This window comes from Borostomias antarcticus, assembly GCF_949987555.1.
Source record: "Borostomias antarcticus genome assembly, chromosome: 10".
In the NCBI taxonomy this organism is placed as follows: domain Eukaryota; kingdom Metazoa; phylum Chordata; class Actinopteri; order Stomiiformes; family Stomiidae; genus Borostomias; species Borostomias antarcticus.
In genome coordinates this window covers 16,291,565-16,311,564 of record NC_140243.1, presented here as the reverse complement: position 1 = coordinate 16,311,564, position 20,000 = coordinate 16,291,565, and the positions used below count along the sequence as shown (strand labels likewise).

The following is a 20,000-nucleotide window of genomic DNA, read 5'->3' as shown; positions in this document are numbered from 1 at the left end:
CCATGTAGGCATTTTGTTTTTTGTGCAAACGTTGACAGGACTTTGCAGATTTACATTCTCATTGCAAGCCCCCAAACCTGGCCTGAACGTGTTCTGGCACGCTCACCTGCCGATTACACAACCTTTACTGTGACTGTACCCAACCAACTTTGAACCCGCCGCGGGTTGGCACTGGCAGAAATACATTTGGGTGCAGTCTATCCTGATCCTACACCCTGGCAGGAGAGCGGTACCCCCGTGGACCACAAGCAGCTGTTTTAGATCATGTGTTCTGCAGTCCCTGTCCTGCCAGGCCCAAGGATGGGTGTGTTAGAGGCCTTGTGTGTCAGCATGAACAGGAACCACACTGACTTAAATGTTGCTGTGTTCAGCACAATACAGCTTAATCACAAGATTAAACCTACGTGTGGACTGCAGCTGAACCTGTGTTCTAACTAGCCATGTAAGGATAGTGGCTAGCCTATTTCTTGGAGGGGGGGGGGGCACTTTTAAGTGTAAGTGTCCTAGATAGCGTTCTGCCAACGCAGGTGTGTATTACTGAGGTCTAAAGTGCTGCCGTGTGAAAGCGTTTAGTTGGGTAATGAATGGGTATAGCTGTTCTGTGTGCGTGTGTGTGTGTGTGTAATGGGTTGATCGGGGGTTATGAGTCAGGCCCGAGAGCCTTCTCACCTATGATCCAGGTGTTACTGTTAGTTGAAGGGTTCAACCCTAACAGCTGGAGAGACAAAACAAGCGCTCCTCTCTCCCCCTCCCCAGTAACCACTGCTAAGACTCTAACCTTCACCCTAAACGTGGCCCTCAGTTAAGGACAGAGTACCTTTACTCAGCCTTGGGGGTCCATTTGTCTGTAAGCCCTTCACAAACCGCCGCTGTCATGTTCTCTCTCATGGAAGAGGGGAGGTATGTGTGTCAGAAAGTTCTGGAACTAGGCCAGGGCTCCCCCCACAGACTGGGAGGCGAGGCGGATGGGCCCCCAACACACACGCACACACACGCGCGCGAGCGCGCACACACACACACACTGCTCCATAGGACTCAGCTGGAGCTACGCTTTGTTCACGCACTGTCCTGCACATCGGGTGGAAGCTCTTGACCCCCTCTCTCTCTCTCGGGATGCGGCGGAGCAGTCAGGGAAACACTCTCTCCCCCGGCCCAGCAGCAGCGCGTCGTCCCCATCCCATCAGCCTCCCCGCGGAGGGTAACACTTTGTCACGGGGGGGGGGGCGCTTTCTGAAGCCACACCGCCCAATCAGAAAGCCATCAGTGCGTTCTGCGATGGTGTGCCCTGGCCAGGGTCCCACGGGCCCACGGGCCTACAGCTCTCTCTCCCACTCCACCCCCCCACCGTCTTCTCATTTCCTCCTCTCCTTCCTCTCCTACCTCGACCCCCTGTTCAGAGTTGGATATTGGCTGTGTGATTAGTTTAGCCTCAGTCATTTTCCCACAGTGCTCCCGGGCAGTCGGCTTGTTCTGCGGCCCATAAAGCCAGCGGAGCAAGAGGACAATACTTCGGCTCTGTTTTGCCCCCCACCCCACCTCCCCCCTCCCCCCCCCTCCCCCGCAGAACACCGCAGCGTCAGGGCAGGACAGGCTGCAGCGTCAGGGCAGGACAGGCTGCAGGCGGCTCGGACAGTGCGGCAGCACACCGTAGCAGTCTGCGAACGCGCGGTTCAAGTGACCCTTTACGTTCGCCCCCGACTTCATCATCATCCCGACGACATGAAGCCAGAGCGCGGATCGTTCGATCGACCGGGCCCGATCGTTGCCGTCGCGTCGTCTTCCTCCACCGACGTCTCCGGCGGCTAGCGTGTGGCAGCTACGTGACTAGCTCGGCGGTCGCCGCCTCTGGCTCACGCCGACGACCGAGGACTTTGTCTGGCCACCCGTTCTTTTCCGAGAACAAGATTTATGATTTTAATGAAACGGGCGCGGCGGCGTGTGGAGCGAGGTAGGGGGGAGGAAGAGGTGGGGGGGGGGGTTGGATCCTTACCGGTCCTCCGCTGTGGTTAATAGGGCCGTAACCCAGCGATGGAACACGTTTACTGCCCTCGGTTCGGTCGGGCTCCGATTGAAAAATGGGGCCCCATCACGGACGCGACGGAGGTGACGCGCGCGTTGCGTGTTCCACATGTTAAACGCCTCGTCTTAAACACACCGCGCGGTTTTCACTCCGCCGGCCGCCTGCGGTCTGCTACACTTTTATGAAGCAGTATGAGAGTTTATGATTCGTCTCAATCCTACAATCACACCAGAGTAACCTCCCTTATCAGCGGTCGGAAAGAGAATCGTCATCCTTGGCTGGACTTCCTGGTTTGAGAAGTGAAATTAAATGATCTACAGACCAAGGTGCATTCTGGGGGTGAGTAGTAGTAGATCAGTAGGAGACACGCACACCACTTGCTTTTCTCTCATGGTGGTTCAGGGAATCAAATCCCCATAAGATCCAGTTCCAATAAAAAAGAAAAAAGATTCCCACACACACTGTTCACCTCTGCATTGTGAATTTATTTAAAATGTCGACGTTTCGGTTGTGAGTAGTAGGGCTTGGGAAAATGTAGTCCCAGACACGACCATCTTGTTTCTACACAGGTGTATCTATTTGTCTGATTGGCTCTACTGCATAGAATCCTATGCAATCAGACGAATAGATACACCTGTGTAGAAACAAGATGGTCGTGTCTGGGACTACATTTTCCCAAACCCTGTAGCAGGCCTAGATGATGACAGACGACGTACAGCTTTTCCTGACTGTGAAGCGGGCCACGTCTAGCCTGCTCGACTGCCCTCTCCCTCCGCACGTTAGCTCACATGGTTTGTTCTAGAAGCTGACAGACACCAGTTTACCACTGACGGGCCCCCTGGTCACCGTCCTGGAACCCTGCTCGCTTCTGGTTTGTCCACATTCTTGGTGAGTGAGGGGATAAACACACCTGCCGTTGTGTACTGAGCGCGCCGGTTTGGTCAGGATGCTAAAACTATGAGAGCTCTCAATTAACGTTGTAGCTCTAAAAAAATAAATGGTTCTTTCATTACACCTGTGGGCTTGTTTTTTTCCTCTGTCCTTCTTTCTTGTTCCGTCTCTCCCCTCCCCCCTCCCCCCCCCCCCCCTCTCTCTCCCTCTCTCTCTCTCTCCCCCCCCCCCCCCCCCTGGCTGACAGACTTCACCACCCCACAGCCCGGCAGACGAGCGGGGCTTCAACATGAGATAACGCCAGGAACACAGAAAGACACAATAAGAACACATTGTCTTTCACACACTTACCTCTCACTGCAAGACACTCAACCTCTCTCTCTCTCTCCTTCTCTCTCTCTCCTTCTCTCTCTTTCTCTCTCTCTATCTCCTCACTTCCTCACCACTGCATTTCTGATGTGTGAGTAAAAGGTTTAAACGCATGGAACTTGTGTAACAAGTAACATAGAAAAACATGTCTCTCTCTCTCTTTCTCTCTCTCTATCTCTCTCTCTCTCTCTGTCTCTCTCTCTCTCTCTCTCCCTCTCTCCCTCGTTGGCTGGCTCGCTGATGCAGACCCGTGAGGCATGTGTAAATGTAGCAGCAGCAGATCAGCCATTGTGTCGGTTCTCTGTAGCTTTATTGAAAGGTTCCATAATACGTCTTTTGTGTAATAATCTGTTCTGTTTATGCATCATTTCCCTCTGTCTTTCCTCTTTGCACTCAAGGAAATGAACCTGCATAAATGCCAACCAGAATGCCATTCTGCATACCATAACCAAACCCGCACGCATGCATGCACACACACACGCACGCACGCACACACACACACACACGCACGGAACCTGTAGTTTGTAATAGGGCCTTGTCCGGGGAGTTGTGATTGCACCTCGATGCCTATTTCTCTCCCTGAAGTCCCGTCTCTCGTTTTCCCTCCCTCCTCTCTCCCTCTCTCCGTTCTTCCTCGTACGTGTGTGTGTGCGCGTGTGTGTGTGCGGGTGTCTTAATCTCTGTCTTCCCCCTGGTAAATGATTAACATGGAGAACCTGTGAACTGTAATCAGCAAGCCCACGGTGAAGTAATTACCCCTCCATTCCCTGCCCTGCTAACGGAACCCGGGGAAAACACCCCCCCCCCCCCCCCCCCCCCATTTCTCTTTCTCTCTCTCGTTCTCAGCGCCGCTCCCCCGCTCCCCCTCCTATCTCTGTTCGTGCCCATTGTCTCGTCTGCTGCATGTAGTTCATGTTATATACTTCAAGGATGTGTGCGAGCATTGTGTGTGTGTATTGAATTTCCAGGAGTCGATGTGTGTACACTTCAGGTTCTCCTTTCTGTAGGAATATAGCGTGTTTTGCTGTGCTGATTTTGGTGGTTTGTTGGCTGGGGAATCAATGTTTGTCGCTATTGTGTTGGCTAAAGTTCATTTCAGTAGAACAATGGCCTCGGCGCGTTGGGGGGGGGGGGGGGGGGTCTTGCGTGTGTGTGTGTGTGTGTGTTTGTGCCAGTCTGTCGGAACGCTTTTCCTGGTCTGTGTTTTCTTGAACAGAGCAGGAGCGAGATATGACCCTTTACAGGAAACACAAGCCTCAAACAGGAAGTCGTGCCATTGTGGGCCCTCACTCCAAGAAATATCACTACTGTTTGTTTACACACAGAATTACGACACAAATTACGAAATAGCTACCGCTGCTGGCTGACCTCTATTTGAAGTTCTCCGTCTCACTGAGCAGGGATAATGTCTACGCTGGAAAGGGCAAGCCTAGAATTTAGACTGCGGGCAGCGGTGTGCGCCTGCCTGTTTATGAACGGGCGCCGCCTCGCTTGCGTGCGTACGGCTGTGGGAAAGCTTGCGAAATCGTGCGACCGCCTTGTGATCCGAACGGGTCATTGTTTCATTTCCACCAGCAGTTGATTAAGGTGTGACAAAGCACACGTGAGAGGGGACCAGGTAAGCGCTGGGGTGGTGGCTGCTCTCTCCGGAGCTGCTGTTTTGTCACGGAGGGGCGGCTTAGCAAACCAGTGATTGGTTATATTGTGCAATCTGTTTTTGTGAATGTTACCTGCCTCATTTTCGTGTGTGTGTGTCTGTGTGTGCGTGCGCGCACATGTGTGCGTGTGTGTTAGAGATGAATAGTCCACAGCACTGAGAGGACCCAGCCAGCTCAGGAGGATATTGTTATATTACTCTTCCCAAGGAAACCTTGTTAAAACATATTGAATCACAACAGGGAAAAAAAAAAAAGTCATCCTGCAGCAATTGAGGTGTATGCTGTCTCTGCGTCTCACACACACACACACACACACACACACACACACACACACACACACACACACACACACACACACACACACACAAACAAATACACACACACACTGTTGAAAATGAGTTTTTATTAGAGCAAAGCAGGAAGCCTTGCAGTGTGGATGTGTGTGTGGGGTGGGATCAGTCAGGCTAGGGGGGGGTGGAGCAGCAGAGGACGCCTGGTCCCTGAGCCTGGCTAGTTAGGCCATCGATACCAATTTAACACCCAGATATGATCACCAGCCGCCCACATTATCTCCCGGCGACATATGGGCAGCGCGCACACACACACGCACACTCACTCCACCGTGTGGAATGGATACATCAATATTAAGGTTATGATATGCTTTGGGGGCGCGAGTGCCGTGAGACAGTTGTGGAATGAAATGAGGATCCGGCGGGGGGCGGGGGTGTTGGAGCAGCAGTGCTCTGAAGCACAGGACTACTGTATGTCGTGAAACCATAGAGAAATGGGTTTGGATATCGTGTTGTTTTTCTTTATTCCTGTCATACAGCATGTGAAATGGGTCATAAAGACTGACCGATGCCTGGTGTGGTTCTGGAAGTCCCTCGGTGTCGTATTGTGGCTCAGCGCAGCCGGCTGGCCGGGCGATAGGACTGGTTTTTGGGCCGAGGCCGGCGTAAGCTGGTGTGAACAGCCTGGCCTCCTGTACCCTCCAGACTCCCATAAATTGGTTAACCCAGCTCCACTGTTTAACCACTGTGTGCAGCACACGCACACACACACGTACGCGCATACACACACAGGTGCGCACAAGTACACACACACACAGTGGAATATTTCCTCACACGTGCACGTCTGCACACACACACACACACACACACACCATTCTCCCACTCATCACAGAAATCCTGCCAAGAAGCAGCCAGGGAATTCCCTCCGACTGAAATTGAATTAGTATTGACCCAGGTGGAGTCGGAGAGTCAGCGGCAGAGCTAGGCAGGCGTACAGGGCTGCTCAGAACAAGGTAGTCACACCTGGGGGGCCTGCAGAGCCCAGACCCCCACCCAACCCCCCCCTCCCCCCGACGGCTTTGAAAAGAGATTCTGTTCTTTTTTCTTCTTTCATATTTTAGGAAATATCGCAGAATTTCCTGTTCTTCCTTTTCACAAAGCAGAGGGGGGGGGGGGGGGGGGGGTTGTGGGGGGGTGGCGTCATATGATCGTCATCGGTGATGGTTGCTATGACAACCCCCGTTCTTAAAGCGTTCTCTGCGAGCAGCGGCTGGAGACATTCATAGTTTTGCCCGGTGCCCTTGACTTTCTTTGTGCAAAACTTTCTTTGTGTCCACTATTGGGTTAAGTGTACAGTGAGGCGCGAGACACGCGCGCACACACACACACACACACCGCATAGGTAAGATGATATTTCGGTGACATTCATTAAAGTTTCATGCTAAGGCAATATTGCAAACCTGCCTTCCCCATCTCCAGTAATAAGAAGCAATCTATGCGCGTCTTCCAGAAAGAGTAAACAGCGATGATGAACAGTGCTCCCTCTCCTCCGGCAGGCAGGGCTGCAGCGTGCCTCCATCTCGGGTCACATTACCGGGCCTTTCGCGCCGGCCCGGAGGGATCCACACCCGTCTGCCACAGACGCCGTCCGGTAGGCCAACGTCTTGTAGGCGGGGCCAACGCCGCCGACAGCCTCTCGCTCTCCCTCTCTCTCATCGACATCCCGGATTGGCCGCCTGATGAGCGGCCCGTTAAGGAAAGACGATGTTGTGTGTGAGACGAGTCTCCCCCCCCCTCCCCACCCCCCGTCCGTCCGTTCGTCAGTTCGTAAGTCGTTCTTAAGTCAGTCCAGTGGTACTCTACTCTTCTAGTTCTTGTCTACAAGTTGTTACAACGTCTTATCTGCCTCACGCTCACGATCAGGGTTGTAGTGACTACAGAAGTGGGTATACTATGACTAAAGAAGTGGGTATACTCTGACTAAAGAAGTGGGTATACTCTGACTAAAGAAGTGGGTATACTCTGACTAAAGAAGTGGGTATACTATGACTAAAGAAGTGGGTATACTCTGACTAAAGAAGTGGGTATACTCTGACTAAAGAAGTGGGTATACTCTGACTAAAGAAGTGGGTATACTCTTGACTAAAGAAGTGGGTATACTCTGACTAAAGAAGTGGGTATACTCTGACTAAAGAAGTGGGTATACTCTGACTAAAGAAGTGGGTATACTCTGACTAAAGAAGTGGGTCTACTCTGACTAAAGAAGTGGGTATACTGTAGCAGAAATTTTAGTATTTACGTTACTGGGGGTTAAAGAAGTTTGTATATTGTGGGTCCATGGATACAGAAGTAGGTATACTCCGTATACCTCCCTATACCCTCCACTACACCACTACCCACGATCCAGAGTTCGGTGACATGAGGGCGTCGGCCTGAGGGCATCGGCGTGTGTTCTCAAGACGTGGAGGCTTTGCCGAGGTCGTCTCCTGTGCGCCGAGCCGTGGTGATGACCAAGAATGGAAACGGGTAAAAGGGATCCTGGGAAGTGTAGTATTCTGTAACTCTTGTAGGTCCTATGCCCATTTAGATATTGTGTATGACTATCCAGTCTATACATCACTGGTGATTTTTTATTTTATTTTGGTGAGGTTTCACAGTAGTAATAATATCACTGTGCGCTTTTGGCATGGCCTCTCCAGAGCAGGATAACGCAGCCTACTTTCCAGCCCCTAGAGATGGGGAAAAGAGATGGTGTGTGTGTTTGTGTGTGTCTCACCCACACACACTCTCTATCTCTGTCACCCACCCACACACACACACACTTACACACACACATATACACACACACATTCACGCACGCACACACACCCACACACTTACGCACACACACGCGCACACACACATATATAATGTACTTGCAGTACATTCACTTTTTCACACACACACACACACACACATACAGTACACATTCACAGTTCTATCACACACACACACTCGCTATCGCACACTTCAGCCCCCTTGAGATGGTAAAAAAGCCCGACCTTCTGTAGACGGAACGAGGAATGGAGAACGCGTCAGGAGAGGAGAGGAGGGGGGGAGGGAAAGAGTCAACAGATTTCAACTCCCAAAACGGCAAGGGAAGGGCCCCTGGGATGGAGGGATGAGGGGAGAGGGAGAGAGGGAGCAAGGGAAGAGAGGATGTCAGCAGGTATTACTATCACTGTCAGGGTAGCGTGAGGAGCCCCTCCCCCTCCTCTAACACGCGTACACATGTGCATTCCACACACACACACACACACACACACACACACACACACACACACACACACACACACACACACACACACACACAGACGTCACATGATGCACCACCCCCCCATTTCTCTCTGACACACACTCTCCCACTCCATGGCTGCCAAGTCTCTGGGGAAAGTCAGAGTGGGAATCACACCCCATTTAGAACTGTCAGGGCGTCACCACTTCCCCTGTTGTGCATGCGCATGTGTCTGCCTGAGTGCGTTTGTGTGTGTGTGTGTGTGCGTGCCGATGCACAAGTGCGGGCACACGCGCACATATACATATGAGGTGTGTGTGTTTTTCGTGGTTGTCTGTCTGTGTGTGTGTGTGTGTGTGTTCATTCGCCATTTTTCCTGTGCGTTGTACCTGTGTTGAAGGGGAGACATGAATGGAATGTTGTATTTGCTTATTCCAATACTCCCTCTCTCAACATCGCCACGTGGGTTGTTGAGGTTGAGAATGAGATATGGGATCGGTATGCGGTGCGGCCGAGAGCTGAACACGCGTGCGGGCTTGTTCCATGTGTGTAGCAATAACCGCTACCACACCAATTACTGTTTTGCAATATTGTTTTTCCGCCGAAAGACTCTGCCTGGTCCGCCTCGTCTCTGCCTCCCAGGAACACTTCCTCTCGTCTCTCTCTTCCCCTCCAGCGTCAATTCCTCAGCGTCCTTCAGCGTGGCTCGTCCGATCTCTCCATCCCTCCCCCCTCCCCCGCGCCTCTCCCGCGTCTCCCAACCTCCATTAACACCCGGCCGGAGCGTTTTTAAGGCCCACATCCGTAGCCGCGCTTTCAGGGAATAGATTGTGGGAGCCTCGCTTTAAAATCGGCAGCCCGCCTCTCCGTCCTTGTCCCGCGGTCGTCCCTCCGAGGGAACGCAGCAGGCCGTGTGGAACCAGACGTGTTGGGAGGGGGGGGGGGGGGGGGGGGGGACTCCGGACCTCCATAGCCCTAGCACCGGAGCCACAGAACTCATGAATCTCATTGCTCCCTCTGTCGATCGGGGTGGAAGTGGGTACGGCTGTGGCCCACCCCGCCCCAACCTCGCCTGGCTAAAAAGACTGTAGGAGAAGCTGGAATATTGGGATTGGTGTGCTAATCTGGGATTGGTGTAGTAATCTGGGATGGCGCCTCGTCAGGCGTCTGCGGCGTGGGGGTGAGGGGGGCACGTGGAGAAGGAACAGATGTGTTTTTCGTTGATGTTTTCTTAGATTTTTCTTTGTCACCGATTCACATTGGATTGTTTAGAAAGCATTTTTCTTGAATTAATTCGGTTATTTCGGTAATATTATCAAGGCATAGACTGTCACATATTTGGTCTAGATGATGTGACACATGCACGCACACGCACGCATACACACACACACACACATATACACACACACACACACAGTACACACACTTAATTTAACCTAGTAATTACTGGTTATTTCTTCAAGCAGTGTCTAGTCATCTCTAATCCCAAAATAATCGGATAAACCCAGTCCCGTGCCAGAGCCTCAGGAGTCTGGAGTCTGCACCCCTCCTTGTCTTCCTCTCTCTCGCCACCTCCCCTTTTCTTTCTCTCTCTCTCTCTCTCTCTCTCCATAGTATTGTGTTGTGGACTATAGCAGTGCTGTGGAGTGGAACTGGCCTCTGAAACGCTAGCGTTGATGCATCGTGTGATTAAATAAGGTTTGGAGTGTCTGTCACTTCATCACCTCACCATCTAGAAATACCAACCACAATGTAAACACGGCTGTTCAAGTGCTGCAAAATCAAAATCCCCTACATTTTGCATCTGTGTGACATTTCGTGAGCACATTTTCTTCACTTAATTTGCTTTCCTTCTGTTTGTGAGGTTGAGACTTTCAGACAAATTACTCTTTGATGGAACACTTTTGAAGTTATTCTTTGTCTTTGTTATTGAACTGATCAGTAGACAAACCAGCAAGACGTGTGTGTGTGTGTGTGTGTGTGTGTGTGTGTCTTAGAGTGGGAGTAGGCAGACCCATCATTATGGATGGGCTTTAGTGGGCCAGGCCTGCCCGCAAAAGTGCTAGTGCCCCCCCAACCGGCACCCAGAAAATGAAAGAAATCCCAAACAAAAAATACTTGCAATTCCTTATAAACTAAGACATTAAAATAGAGAAATAATGGTGTGTTTTTAATTTTGTTTGATGGGGTTCGAGCAACAACCTCTCTTGAGCCTGAAAAAGGAAGCTGCCACAACAGTTAAGGTTAAGGCACCATTTGTTGGGAGTCTAGCGAGCGAGCCAAGATTTTGGCAGGACTCAGGAGTAGGATTGCTGCTAGTAGGCTACAGTGTAGGCCTATTAACAATGGATATTAAATATTGACTTGCATCTCCAGTCTCCAAAAACTCCTCTAACGTTGAGGAATCAGATTCCGCCTCCAAAACGGACACTGCAGCTAATACTCCTTTTCAACACTTAAAAATGTTCTCTCTGAACATCGGCGTAGTAGACCTAGGCCTGTGTTGCACAAACACTAGGCTCAGCTTACTCAGCTTGGGACCTACAAGTTCAAGGATAAGTGGAAGGATGAGAAGATTCAACATTGAGAAACGCTGCCTTCAACTCTACTGAGCCAGGGGGAGAACAAGAGTGCATTCAGAGTAGGGTGCGTGTGCGCGTGCGTGTGTGTGCGTGCGTGGGTGTGTGTGCGTCAAGACCAGCCCTGGTGCTATTACTATTGTTATTATTTTTTAAGAGTGTACTACGGCTGCTTTGCACACAGCTGCTAATTGTAGCCTATTTGCGTCAGCATCTGCCGGGGTGCTTTTTCAACTGGAGAGATGTGAGCTTTTTGCATGATTATGTTTAATGTGTTGTCTAGTGCTTTGGGTGTAACATGTTAAATGATGAATATGACTCTTGGGCTATCTGGCTGGTTGTATTTGCTGTTGACCATGATGCTGTATCTCATTTACAAGTGCACTGATTGGGCGCCAGTGCCAGTCTCCTCATTTTAGTCAATTTAGGTGATCCCTGGCATCTATCCATGTTACAAAGCCAATTCAGTGAATGTCTTCATTTCTCATGAATCTCTGTCAGGGTGGAAGTGGGTACGGCTGTGGCCCACCCCGCCCCAACCTCGCCTGGCTAAAAAGACTGTAGGAGAAGATGGAATATTGGGATTGGTGTGCTAATCTGGGATTGTAGTAATCTGGGATGGCGCCTCGTCAGGCGTCTGTGGCGTGGGGCACGTGGAGAAGGAACATGTGTTTTTCGTTGATGTTTTCTTTGATTTTTCTTTGTCACTGATTCACATTGGATTGTTTAGAAAGCATTTTTCTTGAATTAATTTGGTTATTTCGGTAATATCAAGGCATAGACTGTCACATATTGTGTCATGTGTGTCAGTGCTGCGCGAATACTGCACAAATACAATAGCATATCGCATTATCAGAAATAGTTAATAATTGTTTCATACACCCCACGCACCGGGCGATGGGAACCTCAACCTGTCTGACGCAGAGAGATGGAAAGAGAGAGGGAAGCATGGACAGCGTGCCAGAGGAAGAAGGAGAGAGAGAGAGAGAGAGAGAGAAGGGCCAGTTTAGTCTCCTGGGATCCCAAAGCAGTGACCGTGAAAGTGCTTAGATAAACAGAGAGGAGGAGGGGGAGGAGGGATGGATGGAGTGATGGAGGAAGGAACCGGTACAGAGTGGTGAGTAAATGTTGACAGGGGGAGGAAACGAGAAGAGCCGGAGAAGGAGTGAAAGACTGAGAGAAGGTGAAGAAGAAGAAGACAAAGAAGAACACGAAGAAGACAACTTTTTAAAATAGTTCACTAAAGAGCCACAACCAGAGTTGCCAGCTAGCTATCACAACTCCTCTGTGTGTGTGTGTGTGTGTGTGTGTGTGTGTGTGTGTGTGTGTGTGTGTGTGCGTGCGTGTGTAAAGGGGGGCTACCAAAACCCAGACCTGCTGTCTGTTCATTCCTTCCTATGCTAACAACCACAGCGGTGTCGGAGAGAGGGGAGAGAGGGGAGAGAGAGGAGAGAGAGAGAGAGAGAGAGAGAGAGAGAGAGCGAGAGCACACCTGGGGCAGGTACCACTGCTTAACAGACACTGACCTTCACGTCAGGGGGGAGTGGGGGAGGGGGAGAGAGCGTGTCTACACCGTCAGAAGTGTGACCCAGTTAGTAAATTATGGATTCTCAAAGCCAGGCCTGATTTATCGTCTAAGTGTATTTGCCTAGCGAGCGACCATGTTCACGATGGTGAAGAGGGTGTGTGAATGAGTCTGTGTGTGTGTGTGTGCGCGTGTGTGTGTGTCCGTCCGTCCTCCTTAACCCAGTTACACAGGTGGGCTTGGCTGAAAGTCCATGACCAGAGGACTCTGGTGCAGCTTGTCACACACTAATGTGTTCGATACTCCCGCCGTTGACCAGGAAGTTGAATCCCTGAACTACCTCTTCTGCTTCATAGTATGCAGTATAGCTTGTGAAGGGGGGAGACATTGCAGTGTGTGTGTGTGTGCGCGTGTGTGCGTGTGTAAAGAGACAGTATTAGACACCAGCCTTTTGCTTGATGTGATGGGCTTCGAATGAGCCCGTAGAGCTCCTACAGTGGCTGTGAAGATCTAGCCGTCGCTTGTGTGTGTTTGTGTGTGTGTGTGTGTGTGTGTGTGCCGTAGGTAACTATATGCAGGCTTGGCTCCAGCAGCCCTGTATTTAAACAAGCACTCAGGAACATGGAGAGCACTCATTACTGTGAGGTCTGGAGGGAGGGATGGAGGGAGGGATGGATGGAAGGAGGGATGGAGGGAGGGATGGAGGGATGGATGGGTGGGGCAGAGGCTTGGCTCCTATCCCAGCTCCGGATTGGCTGTCTCCCTAGCAACGGCACGTCTGACCTTATTTACCCCCTACACACCCTCGCTGAACACACACACACATACACACACACTTCCTTTTACTAATGAAATATTTATTTGGGAGAATGAGCAGATAACAATCTAAAGTTGATACTGTATTTTTGAGTATGATGGCTGTTTATGAAAATGTTTTGGTGGACAGCTGGATAGCTCCGTGTGGGGATCTGTATTACTTTTGTGTGTGTGTGTGTGTGTGTGTGAGTGTGAGTGTGTGTGTGTGGATGTAGTAGACCATGTGGATGTAGTAGAATGTGGATTTCTAGCCGGCAGCATGCCTGGATCCGTTGGATGTGTGTGTCCATGGTGATGACCCCTTGCATTCTCCTGCTGCTGACTCACACACACACACACACACACACACACACACACACACCGCTCATGCCCTAACAGGCAGAAAATAGGGGCTGCCCTGGCCATACCATGAGCTTGGACCTCTCTCGGTCTGAAACTGCGGCGCGTGTGTGTCCGTGAAACTGCCCGTCAACACACACGCCCAGGGAGGCGGGCGGCGGAATCGTCTGCAGGTTCTGAAGCTCAAGGTCATTTAACGGACGCTGCCGGGTAGTAGGAGTGCAGCCAATCCCTTCAAGAAGGCTTTGAACACACATCCGCTCCACTCACTCACACACATGGTCTGAATTCAAACACTTCAATAACGCAGTATGAAGCATGCGCGGGTGGCGGGGTGCTTTATGCCAAGTCTGAAGAGAGACACTTTATGCAGAGAGATAGACACACACACACACACACACACACACACACACACACACACACACACACAGCAAGGCAGAAGGAGGAAATCACTGACTGGGATCAAAATAGAGATGTGCTTCCTGTTATCCCTGAAGGAAGTGTGGGAAGTACCCCCCCCCCCCCCCCACACTCACACACACACGCGCACACACACATACACACACACACACACACAGGGAAGAGATAACAACATTCTTTATTCCCCAAACATTCTTACAAAGCACTTTCTTCTTAAACCCCTCTTAGGTAGTTTCCACGAAGATTCTGACATTCACCAATGTTTTCTCATAATTGGGATTTGGTCGTAGATCAGAACAGAATAGTCGTAGATACGAACACTGAAGAGCAGTACGCACATGGTACACAGTACGCACGTATTGAAATCATTGGTGATTGCGCTCACTTCAATTCTACAGTTATATAATATAAGGATTGAAATGCAATAATATTTGTATCATTTTCAATAACATTTCATAATTATAGTCATAATTTACATTGTTGTAAATTACAGTGTGGGCCTACCTCAGCCTAATTCTAAAATTTGTAGTATTTTATAATCTGTGGTCATCTGTGGTCACTACCCCTCCAACTGCCACACCAGGCTATGCTTCCTGACCCACTCCTGGGACCAGACGACAGACTTGATTACACGTTTGTAGCCCAAATAAAGCCTTTCAAGTGTCTGGAAGAGATTGTGGCCAGTGTTGAGGCTATCTGTGTCAGTGTGGCGGCCATTTTCTCCTGGTTGTCCAGGACTGCAGCTGTGATCATACGGTCAGTTGAATGGGCCCTGGGTGCATGCGGGGGACTGCTGGTGACCGTGAGGCGAGGTGAGGCGAGGTGCCCGGTGATGGTTCCACCTCAGAGGATGGCTGTCCCATCAGCGTGATGGTCATGTGTAAATAAAATGATGCAAATCAAACCATTGTAGTGACCTTTTATTTATGGGGGTTGCAATCATGCGATGTTTGGTCTGTACTGCAAAGACAAGACATGTTTCAGTTGTATATCAACTCTGAAAAAACACGCCTACCGTCTGTTTGTGAATCTGAGACGGTCAGCGTCACAGGAGACGGGCCGAGAGATGATGGCGCCACCGCTGCTGAGCGATGGAAGCCCCGGTCCGTGTCCCGGTTCTCAGCTGCTGGCACACACCCCAGAGTGCTGTCATTCCCATCATGGTCCAGATGCGCTGGTCCAGCTTAGATAACTCTGGTCCCCGTCCAGTGGTCAACATCTCTCGTCTGTGTCTGGCAATCCTTTTTTTCAGCGTCGGGTTTGACCGTTGCCCTTTTATACTATGTGCACTGCACAGGTAATAGTATCCCATGCCAGGTTTTTTTGGTGTTGCCCTTTATCCACTATTGACGCTATGACAGCTTGTTTGCTGTTAACTTCCTGCAGCGGTGCCTCCACTTCAGAACTGCTTAAGTTCTGAAGAATTCTTTCTATGTTTGGAGACCGGTGCTGCGGCGTCTTTGGCGTTTAGTTTGGGAATTCTGAAATTCTCTCAACTCTGCATTCCCTGTTTGTCACTTCTGTGTGTGCACATGGGCCTGATGGAGGGGTGTTTACCTATTCTAATTCGGGAGAACTGGCATTCACTTTCAATTTACGAAACAATGGGATTCATCATTACTAGTCCATACCCGGGATGCCTGCGCCACAGCGACATACACACTTCGGGGATGAGTGGTCCTTCCCTTCTAACTGACTGTGGGATGTGTGCAAGACCGCACGCACGGTGTCAATTGACCAAAACATGTGGGAGTAGGGTTTGATAGGGTTTACAGTTTTTGAGAAAAACTGAGTGATGAGCTTCATAATTCCTGCCATCTTATATGGGAAGCTGCCAGCTGCATATGCAAAGCATTTGGAAGTTTCTACTCACTTGGGCCTGCATTTTGGTGGTGTGTGCAAGTGATGGCACGTACGGCAGATTGATTTTAGGTAAATTCAAGTCAATTATTTTGTTGCCTCTAAACACATGTAATGTGTCTTGTTTACAATGAACTTAAACCAAACAAGAATTTTTTTATTTTTAGTAATAAGTTCAATAAACTGAATGTGGTGTTTACAGACGCTGTTATTTTGAAAGACTCGATTGACCAGCATGCATTGCGCGAAACTGAGCTATCGGGAGGAAACGAACTGAGTCGGAATTCGGCAGAACAACAGCGGTAGCCATCATTATCTCTCGAGCAAACATTTGTCACTCAGAACATTTGACCCTTTATCTAGCTATATTTGCTATTGAAGAAAAACACTGACATTGCTAAAATACTGTGCAATTTATGGAATCAAGGATTTACCTGCACCGATGGGAGTAAGTTTCCATCGGTTGCCGGAATACCGCAAAAAGTCCAAAGAACTCAGGTAAATTAAACATCTGTGTGTCGGTGGTCATCTTTTGTGTGAGTGTGTGCGATCGCATATTTTTCGTTTTGTAGAACTAACTTTATAATGGCTAGGCTAGAGCTAGAAGGTTAGCATGGTGCATCTGCCTCGAGTCCCCGTCCTCCTAGACATTTTTTTGTTTTGTTGTAGTCCTCGTTATTTTGGTTCCGGGGATTTGTCGACGCGTTTCAACGCTGCAAAACCCCGGAAGTGCAGACTTCGTGAACATGCTTTGTTTACATGGAGCAACTATAGTGAAGGAAACCAAAATTTTCTTTATTGTTTTGTCGGTGTCTAGTTGTTGAGCCTAATGTTGTTCTAGGGTGGAATTCTCCTTTAAAGTTTTAAACTTTAGACTGTTGCTGTAGTGCCACCATTAGGATTATTGGCCCACAATGCCAGTTGAAGACTTTTGGCATAGGTCTAGACCTATGTGCAAAGTTTGGTGATTTTTCAGGCATGGGAAGTCAGACAATACAAGCGAAATACAAGTGGGAGGCAGCCTGGCCCCTAAAAAACAGTCCTGTCAGTCCCTGCCTGTGTCAATGGTCTGTGCCCCTGTGCAGTTTCAGATGGGTTGGCCAACCCATTGAGGAGAAAAATGGCGGCAGACAGACACATTTCCCCATGTTATATTAGGATGAGAACGCAGGTGCGAACAAATTCTGCAGTGTACGACCACGTCATGAATCAGACGGGGGCTTTTCGTAGAACCAAAGAACTAATTTTCGAAGGGAACTTAGAAAGGTATTGGTGAATGGGGCCCATGTTGTCCCTCTCCTCTTACGATAGGGGCGGTTGAGGCTGTGTGGAGGTAGGAGGGGGCTTTATCAGGCAAGGGTCTGGGGGGGGGGGGATTGTAACGGGGGATTGTACCAGCCAGCTGGGAGGGAGGTTGGTGGGGGGCAGATGGTTGGAGGTACGGGGTAAGTCCTTGTTTGTGCACATGGGGGGTGTAAGCACCAGTTAGACACAACATAGCTGTCTGAGCTAAGGCCACAGCGTGTGTGCGTGTGGTGTGCGTGTGTGCGTGTGTGCGTGTGTGTGTGTGTGTGTGTGTGTGAGGAGGACGTTTTTCAGAAGGGGTATGGCGGGACGGTGGAGTAGTAGAGCGGAAGACAAGGTGGAGAATGAGCATCAAGAGGAGAAAGAGAAGGAGAGACAATGCCACTGTCGATGCCCGATGAACAACAGAGAGAGAGAGATAGAGAGAGGGCTATAAAACTCACTGGAGATAGACAGATTGGCGCCAAGGGGGAGGGGCGGAGGGAAGATGTCGGAAACATTGATGAGACTTGAGGACTGATGGGAAGCGATCATTTGCCATTGAATTTTCTCTCTCTCTCTCTCCCCCTGTCTCCCTCTCTCTCTTCCCCTGTCTTCTCTCTCTTCCCCTGTCTCCCTCTCTCTCTCTCCCTGTCTCCCCCTCTCTCTCTCTCTCTCTCTCTCTCTCTCTCTCTCTCTCTCTCCTCTCTCTCTCTCTCTCTCTCTGTTGGGCGTGGACAGTGGGCCCACGTTCTTTTCTTACGTCCTCCATGATGGAGGGATAGCCTGTGAAGTGAGAGGTCATTGAATTGATGGAGACCTTTAGGGAAGAATGTTCTCTCTTTTGTTGTGTCCCCGTCTCCCGCTGCTTTTCTCTTCCCCGAACCCCCCATACCCGCTCTCTCTCTCTCTCTCTACCTCTCTGTCCCCTAACCTGTCTCTCTCTCTCTTTCTCTCTCTCTACCTCTCTGTCCCCTAACCTGTCTCTCTCTCTCTCTCTCTCTACCTCTCTGTCCCCTAACCTGTCTCTCTCTATCTACCTCGTCTCTCCTAACCCCTCTCTCTCTGCTTCTCTCTCTCCCGACCCTCCTTTCTCTCTACCTCTCTCTCCCCTAACCCCTCTTTTCAATTCAATTCAATGTGCTTTATTGACATGAATGTCAGGTGAACAATATTGCCCAAGCATCAAGAATACAATTCAATAAAAACATGAGAAAACAAATTAAGTATACAATTAAGTAAACTAACAGATAGAAAAATAGCTCATAAAATAGGTCAATAAAGAGACAATTAACAAAAAATATATTAATACAAAATCAAATAAATACATACATGAACTAACAAACAAACAAACAAAAGAACAAAAAGATCCACATGCAGTAGATGAGTAAATGAGAAGGCAGAGTGAGAGTTGAGGGGAGATTAGATCTTTCTCTCTGGCTAACGTTACCCCTCTCTCTCTGCAGGGAATCTCTGTTGCCAACCTCTCCCACATTTTTCACCGGCCCCTCCCTTCCCCCTGTCCTGTGATTGGCTACTTGAACTGGGAACTCGAGTTGAATATTAAGTATTCTGGAAGTACACCGTTCTCGACAGATCAGAGATCAGATCGCTCAGCCCAAATCCAAAGTTACTCCACCAACCCTCCACCCCACCCATAGTCACGAAACACCACTTCGAGATCACAGGGTTCGTATCGGGGGCTAGGGTGGGGTAGGGGGGGCATCCATTGAGGGGCTGGCTGTGATTAACAAATGACATGGCTGACTACAGGTCATCACAGAACAGGATGTGTCACGACGCCAGGCTCCAGGGCTCCAGAGCTCCATAGAAGGTGTTGCGGGCCACGCCGTGCTGTGCCCGTCCGAGGTAGAGTGACCCCAGCATGCTGTGGCCAGGTGGGGGGAGGGGGGCTGGACAGCATGCTGTAGCTAGCCACAGAAAACTCAGTACTATATAATGCCTTATGGAGCATAACCCCCCCCACACACACACAAAAACACAGACTCAGACACTCACGGACAAAATAGTCTGCCAAATTTAAAAACCAACACTGGAATTGGGCTAAAACTCCTTCCGGATGCGCTTAGTGTGCTTTTAGTTCGGTACAGAATGTTTTGTGTAATATACTAGCTTTGCGTTCTAGTAATAGAGAAACTGTACAGTTTAGGTTATTATGTATACTGTAGTATGACTTGCCTGACTTGTTATGCAGAGTATCTGTGTGTAGTGGATAGTATCTGTTCTGTATTCCTGCCCTTGTTTAGGGGGGGATTGTTGCTTCTTTAATTATTCTCTCATATTAAGGATCAAAGGTCTGAGTCAAGCTCCTGCATTTCATTAAAACTGCACATGCGCGCGTGTGCGCACACACACACACACACGCACGTGTTTGTATGTGCTCGCGCATCACGTTTACACTCACACACCGCATTACACACACAGTGACACACACAAACTTGCTTGTATGCACTGACACACATTCAAACACACACACACGCTTGTATGCACAGACCCACAAATGTAAACACACACACACATACTCACTCTTAAGCGTATCCGTTACATTTCATTTTCTCTTTGGGACGTGAATCAGTGTGATTGCTAAACAGATCCATTTGGCCTCGCAACTCTTTCCGTCGAAGCGTCCGGCATTTGATTCACCGCCCCCTTTC

At 49.7% G+C, this 20,000-nt stretch overlaps 1 protein-coding gene across 1 annotated transcript in view; it reads left to right on the top strand.

Moving 5' to 3' along the window:
• efna4 (ephrin A4) overlaps window positions 1–20,000 on the top strand; it is a gene marked incomplete at both ends in the record, with an annotated part of 32,998 nt that overhangs the window by 415 nt on the left and 12,583 nt on the right. The gene's annotated exons all lie outside the window — the stretch shown is intronic.